Source organism: Pseudonaja textilis, chromosome 2 (assembly GCF_049901715.1).
Source record: "Pseudonaja textilis isolate UNSWEBS1 chromosome 2, rPseTex1.2, whole genome shotgun sequence".
Lineage (NCBI taxonomy): Eukaryota > Metazoa > Chordata > Lepidosauria > Squamata > Elapidae > Pseudonaja > Pseudonaja textilis.
Genome location: NC_141991.1, coordinates 4,178,684 through 4,184,766, shown reverse-complemented (window position 1 = coordinate 4,184,766; position 6,083 = coordinate 4,178,684). Strand labels below are relative to the sequence as shown.

Here is a 6,083-nt window from a genome sequence, read left to right as displayed (position 1 = left end):
ACAGGAGGAGCAGGATCCATTCTTGAGCTCCTAGGACCGCTGAGGGTGGCACTTTGCTGAGGGTGGCACTTCCTTCAGGTGCCTCTTTCTCATCCCCCTAGCCAGCAAAGAGGCTCCTCCCACCCCTTCTCAGGACCGTCTTTTCCCGCTGAGGGAAGTGCACTGGGAGGGGTGTGGTCAGAAGAGAAGGGGAGGAGTCTCACACGCTTCTGCCTCCCTTGCCCTGCCGCCGTTTCTCCAACATCTCCCCTAGGGATTTCTACTCGCCCCAATATCAACGGTCTCTCCCATCACTCCCTCCTTACTGGTTGGGGCTCCTTATCCCTGTTAGTCTGCGGTCCATTCAAAATCCAAGAAAGAAATACTTAGACTCCATAGATTAGAGAAGAGAATTCTTTTACTGAAAATGAAGTGGTAGCATCAAGTAGGATTCTGAATCTGAGAAATTAGGCGCGCAGATCACATATACAAAGTGACGGAATTGTTCCCACCCCCCCCCATAGTTCAAAAGATTCTTCCAATTAAAAGTTCTGAATATGATCGTGTGGACATCTTCAGGTGGTGATGAGGCCTCTGTCCGTTGATCTTGGCATATTTTGATAAAGGTTTGCAGCTGCTCAGGGAAAAGAAAGCTAAGCGAGAAATAGAAACCTAAAAGCAGGAATTTATACTCCCTCCCCCATTCCTCATTTACACAACACAAGAATGTAACAACTCCAGCTCTCTTCCCAGACAATATCCCCCCTCCTCCCCACCCCCCACCCCCGTTACTTATGGCAGCCGAAAGATGCAAAGCAATAGTAGAAGATTTTGAAGGCTGACAATCCCCTTCTAGGGACCCTGGACAACCTCCACATCAATAGCAACGGGGGACTTCAACGCAGCCTTTGGATGCTGCCCCCAAGAGAGGAGACACCATCCCAGTCTCTTCCAACATCAGAAGTGGAATTGGGCGGCTGGGGGTGTCTGGCCAGGGAGGGTACTTTGGAGGAAACACTAATGGGGATCTTCTGCCGTGACATCTGTCTTAGCAAATTCTTCCTTCCACGGGGGACATCTTTGGAGCAGAAGCTACCAGCCAGAGTGTCCCAAAGAGGAGATAGATGAGCTTCAAGAGAAGCAAAGCCCAGGCGTGTCAACGGTTGCTGAGATGTGAAAATCCCATACTTCTAGCTGATGACACACAAAACTGTATGAGACCCAGCGAGGCCTGTGAAGTCCAGGTGGCTTCTATGTGACGCCTCTTGGCCAAGGTCAACCTCTTTCTGCCTATAGGGGGCATTTGACAGATCAAGAGGGGAACCAATTCTCTCTGCAGGACAAAGACCGTTAGATGAAAAGTCCAAGGAAGATTGAGGGCAGGTTATCAGGAAGAATTTCCTCCTGAGCAGGAAAGGCTGCAAGGGCAAGGGAACAGCCCACCACTTGAAATACGGAGGTCTCTTGCAAGTCTTCAGCCAGGTGGGAGAGCCATTGGGCAAATGCCTGTGTTGTTTGTATGCGTCATATATGTGTGGGTATATACATAATTTTGTATTTATTTTGTCATCTTTATGTAGCGTATATTGGAAATGGTGGCCCTTTTGAGAACTGTACGCAACAAAATTTCATTTTAATGTATGCGGATTAGTATACATTCAAAATGACAATAAAGTTGTTCCGTTCTATGCTGTTCTCTATTCTATTTCTATATCTATTCTATTTCTATTCTACGCTACTCTATTCTATACATCAGAGGTTTCCAAACTTGGCGACTTTCTGACATGTGGATTTCAACTCCCAGAATTCTTAAACTGTATATAAACAGTATAAAGAATAAAATAGTAGATATGTAAATAATAGATGTATGTATGCTATATATTAACAGTATAAAGGATGAAATACCAGATATGTAAATATATCTATAAGTATTTCTCCCTTATGGATAAAATACCAGACTTATTTAAAAAGATGTTGAGACTCTAGAAAAAGTACAGAGAAGAGCAACCAGGATGACTAGAGGACCGGAGGGTAAAACATACAAGGAACAGTTGCAGGAACTGGGCTTGGCTAGTCTAGTGAAGAGAAGGACTGGAGGAGACATGATAGCATCTTCCAATATTTGAGGGGCTGCCACAGGGAGGAGGAGGGGGTCAAGCTTTTCTAAAGCGCCTGTAGCCCACACAAGGAATAATGGATGGAAACTGAACAAGCAGAGATTCAACCTGGAAATAAGGAGAAACTTTCTGACAGTGAGAACAATCAACCCATGGAACAGAAGTTGCCCTCAGAAGTTGTGGGAGCGCCATCACTGGAGACCTTCAAGAAGAGATTGGACCGCCGTTTGTCAGAAATGGTGCAGGGTCTCCCGCTTGGGTGGGGAGGTTGGACTAGATGACCTACATGGTCCCTTCCAACTCAGATTATCTGTTTATCTGTCATTAATATACCAATAAGCATTTGTGTGTGTGTGTGTGTGTGTGTGTGTGTGTGTGTGTATATATATATATATATATATATATATATATATGTATATATATATATATACATACATTATATATGTGTGTGTGTGTGTGTGTGTGTGTGTGTGTGTATATATATATAAACATAAATATAAATATAAAAATATAAATATAAAAATATAAATATAACCATATAAAGCAGGGGTCCCCAAACTTGGCAACTTTTAAGACTTGTGGATTTGAATTCCCAGAATTCTCCAGCCAGCATAAGCTTAACCTTGCAAAGTTTGGGGACCCCTGTTATACATCGGTGTAGTGAGTAGAGGGGGTTGGAGTAGAAACTAGATGGTTTCCTGGGAAGGACGGAGCACGGAGCTACACTGGGGTTCACCCTTCCGTTGCAACGGCTTCTCTTTCTGCAACGGCTCCCCTCCAGAATGAACGAACCGCCATCCAAAAGCGGGGCAGCGTTTCAGGTCATCCCACCACCTCGCCGCTAGAGGGCAGGGCGCTCTGCCGACTCACCGAGCGCCACCGCGCATGCGCTGGCTGGCGTCTGACTGGCTGGGAAGACCCGGCGGCGAGTTGCCCCTCTAGAATCTTGGGGAGCGGGCAAGGGAGGGGGAGGGGCTTCCTTCCCGCGGGGACGGGGGGGGAGGGGCCAGAGCTTCCCCTTTCCCACCCGTCGGAGGAGTCTCCTGGACCAATTCTTGCAGGGAAGACAAGGAAGCAAACTCTCCCAGAGCCCATGGTGAAGAGGGGGACCCCGGATCCCCCCCAAAAGGTTTACCGGACTCCGAATCCCGAGGCTGGTAAGGAGGGGGGGGACAACCCCCCCATCCCAACCCCCATCCCAATTCTTGCTCCTGACTGTGCATTGCAAGAGATCCCGCATTAGGGAGGGAGGGGAGGAATTGCTGGAGGAGGGGGAGGAAGCTTAAAGCCCCGCTTGTTCATATATTTCATATATCCTATGGTGTAGGGTCTCCCGCTTGGGCGGGGGGGGGGTTGGACTAGATGACCTACAAGGTCCCTTCCAACTCTGATTATCTGTTTATTTTGCTTCACAGATTTGTAGCCAAAAAAAAAAAAAAAATCCGGGAAAGGGCTTTTATTCCTGGCACTCCTCCACTCCCTGCCAACAGTCCCATTTCAAGCTTTTTTTGGGGGGAGAGGTGAGGTTGTGAAAAGGGCCGATTCCATGCCTCAAATGTGCTGTAAGACCCCATCCCGCAATATCTTTTTCTATTAGTGGAGCTCAGCTACACCTCAGCAGAAGACCCTCCCCAAAGAGTTGGTCTCCAAGCGGGGAGGGGCTGAGGGAGAAAGGACATTCATTGCCACTGAGCTGAAAAATCTCTTAATCAAATCTCAAATCTCATAGATCTGGAATCTGGATTTAAAATTATGAGTGCCCGAGGCCCAAAGGTTGGCGACCGCTGGACTAGAAGACCTTCAAGGTCTTCTAGTCCAGGGGTCGCCAATTTTGGGCCTCAGGCGCTCATAATTTTAAATCCCAGGGACCACTAACTGGGTATGTGGGCATGGCCTAATTTGTGGGTGTGTCTTGGTGGTCATGTGACTGGCTGAGCATGGCTTGCGTGCAAATATTATAAATATATAAATATTGAATTTTTATTTAAAAAAAAAAGAGCAACAAAGCAGCCGGGCAGTTTGAGTCGCTCACAGAATCGTTCAGTGATCTATCTGCCATCAACTACCCAAGACTGGTCACATAAAATTTGCTTGCCGTGAGTCTGCATTCCTGAATAATAGAACCTTCAGTCCTAAGGGAGGTTCGGCTGTGCTTAAAAGCAAGAGCTGAAGATCTAAAGATTAGCTGGAAAACAAGAAATCTAACCATTTCCTGCTTCCTAGCTAATCTAAATCTCCCAGCACAGCAGAACAGCTGATGGTCGGGGCGGGGGGCACTTAGCAGGCAAGTTTGCTGGGTAAGGAGTGGGCGGGGAGGGTTCCCGCAGGCCATATGGGCAGCGCGGCCTTGTGTTTCTGCGCGACCTGGATTAATTGCTTTGGGGGTTGCTCTGGGGGTGACATTTCTCTGCGGGCCACCAAAATTTTCCAGTGGGCCACGGCCTACCAGTTGACGACCACTGTTCTAGTCCAACCCCCTTCCCATTGCAGGAGACCTTATATCCACTCCAACAATCCAATCTGTTCTTGGAAACCTCCAGTGCTGGAGCGCCCCCCCAACTGCAGGAAGCAAGCTATCCCATCAATTAATGTCTGCTTAGTTCCAGGTTGGATCTCTGTTTAACAAGCTCCCATCCGTTGCTTCTTGTCCCATCCACAGGAGTTTTGGAGAATAAGTCTACCCCCTTTCTGTAGCAGCTCCTCATGTAGGGAAAGACAGTTATCATACCCGCCCCCTTATCAATTCCTGTTATCTGAACTCTTTCTGGGTCTCAGCGTATTTTTTTTTGTATTGTGGCAACCAGAACTGGACTCCATATTCCAAGTGAGATCTCATTTGTGCAGTGTAGTGCAGTGCAGTACCATGACTTCCTTTGATCTTGATACAGTCCCTCTGTTGATGCAGACTAGAACTATATTTGATTTTTTGGGTAGCTGCAGCCCACTGCTAGCTCATAAGTGGCGATCCACCAGAATACCTAGATCCACCTCACAGTGTTCTGACCAAGGCTTCCGAGACCGTAATTACACACAGACTTATTTTAAAAGCAAGTCTTGATTATTGCAACGTCCTTCGAGATAAGCACCCAACTTGTCTTCCTGTGAAATGCTACCAATAACATAAACGTCAAATGAACTAGAAAGAAAACCAACCGAAGTACAGCTTCAAGAACGAGTCTGAACCGTACAAACGATTTTGCTTCCTGCAAAGGTTTCCTCATCTTTGCCTGTCTTTTATACTTTATGGGAGGGGCAATTACCTCTCAGCCTTATTCCCTAGTTGCCCTTTTTGTTTCCACTGCTCTCGCCTTCTAGCAGCTCTGCGCACACGTGCACTGGGAACAGACTCCCCTGGGTCCTCTGCCTCACTGCTGCCAGACTCCGGAGGCAGTACCCCATTCTCAGATGGCCCTGGCCCCATCTCCGCATCAGATGCAGGACCCTTGTCCGAGTCCTCTCCAGACTCCCACTGTCCGATTCCGCTGCCGTCTGCACAAGCTGCCGGTGAACCACAACACACAGTTACTGCTGTTGAGCTAGATACTGCCTATTACTCCAGGCCTTGAATCATCTTCTGATGCCTTGGTGGCACAGTGGTTAGAATGTAGTATTGCAGCCTACCTCTGCTGACGGCCGTCTGCTTGCAATTTGGCAGATGGAATCTCAACAGGTACCAGGTTGACTCAGCCTGCCATCCTTCCGAGGTGGGTAAAATTAGGACCCAAATTGTTGGGGGCAAGAGGCCGATTATAAACCGCTTAGAGACCGCTCTAGAGCACTAGAAAGCGATATATAAGTCTAAGTGCTGTTGCTATTTAGGTGCTCTTCTTTGCACTTTTTCCAAAGTCTCAACAACTTTATTCTGGTGACCAAAACTGTATACAGTATTCCAGCTGTGGCCTTACAAAGGCTTTATAAGCAAAACTAACACTTCATCTGATTTTGATTCTATGCCTTTGTTTATACAATCCAGGATTGTATTAGCTT

The 6,083-nt window shown here is 47.3% G+C and overlaps 3 protein-coding genes across 3 annotated transcripts in view; 2 read left to right on the top strand and 1 right to left on the bottom strand.

The window, feature by feature from the left end:
* LOC113451924 (uncharacterized) overlaps positions 1–6,083 on the bottom strand; it is a 219,030-nt gene that overhangs the window by 43,600 nt on the left and 169,347 nt on the right.
* Positions 1–6,083, top strand: part of LOC113450365 (uncharacterized) — a 64,427-nt gene that overhangs the window by 7,022 nt on the left and 51,322 nt on the right. The gene's annotated exons all lie outside the window — the stretch shown is intronic.
* Positions 3,006–6,083, top strand: part of LOC113450362 (uncharacterized) — a 33,652-nt gene continuing 30,574 nt past the window's right edge. The window contains exon 1 of the mRNA XM_087927638.1: positions 3,006–3,253. The gene's annotated coding sequence lies outside the window, so the exon portion shown is untranslated. The remainder of the gene's footprint in view (positions 3,254–6,083) is intronic.